At 39.3% G+C, this 966-nt stretch overlaps 1 long non-coding RNA gene across 1 annotated transcript; it reads right to left on the reverse strand.

Moving 5' to 3' along the window:
- Positions 1-275: 275 nt before the first annotated feature.
- On the reverse strand, positions 276-823 carry LOC113745574 (uncharacterized). Its single transcript, XR_003462202.1, has 2 exons — positions 652-823; positions 276-346 (listed from the first exon to the last, which is right to left on the reverse strand). It is a non-coding gene; the product is annotated as an uncharacterized LOC113745574 (long non-coding RNA).
- Positions 824-966: the final 143 nt, after the last annotated feature.

The following is a 966-nucleotide window of genomic DNA, read 5'->3' on the forward strand; positions in this document are numbered from 1 at the left end:
TATAATCCCCTCAGTAAAACAGTCTTGATAGCAAACCAGAGGCTGACTCCAAATAAACTAAAAACACAATATAATGATTCATACATTAATCTATCTGGATTACACGCACATCAAACAAACAATGCTACTGGGTGTAGCAGTAATATATTTACATCAGTGTTAAAAATAGTACAAACGGAAGTTAAAGACAAAGAAAAAGGTTAGGGAACTACATAAGGGCTCAGTTTAATGTGAACTGGAGCAATATCTTACCTGGCGAAACAGGAATATGTTTCCAAAGAAAGGTATTGGCTTTGGATGCTTGATGCCACATCGAGAGAGCACTGAAAAGGGGTAAACTGAATACCTAGAAGACAGAGATGTGCAGATGAGTGAGAAATAGGGATTAAAAAAAAGAAATACAGTGAAGAATATATGTTTTTTGCCTTGTTGCCTCCAAAAATCTTGACCAATGTGAACACATGTCGACTGTCTGGTTGAAGAAGACAAGACCCTCTGTTCAGCTTGTTCGAGTTTGAGCTCGAGCTTCCCCATTAAATGCTATCAGGACATCTGAATGGGAATATCTGAACGGGTGTGCTGGATTCAAGTGATGACATAATTGACAGTGACTTCAGCATCACGAACAACATTTAGAAAGCATTTACTCACCAGTAGAGAAGACCAAGGAAGACAAGGAATAGGCTGAGTGTGACGGACCATCCACTGGCTTCATTGTGGAAAACATTTAGTATGCCAACCACAACCTCCATGATGTAAAAAGTCCTCTCAGTTCTTCGCTGCTGTTATTAAAATATGGATTCTTGAAAAAAAGGAGAAGAGAAAAAGATCAGCTCAGCGTAAAAGCTGCTGAATAAGTACACACAGGAACCTACAAAAACACTGTAGCTGCCTCCACAATGACTCCACATCTCCAAAGTTATTAAATATACTCCCTAACGGAGCACATGACCATGACATGTGACC

The sequence above is a fragment of the Larimichthys crocea genome, unplaced genomic scaffold (genome assembly GCF_000972845.2).
Source record: "Larimichthys crocea isolate SSNF unplaced genomic scaffold, L_crocea_2.0 scaffold8904, whole genome shotgun sequence".
NCBI classification, from domain to species: Eukaryota; Metazoa; Chordata; class Actinopteri; family Sciaenidae; genus Larimichthys; species Larimichthys crocea.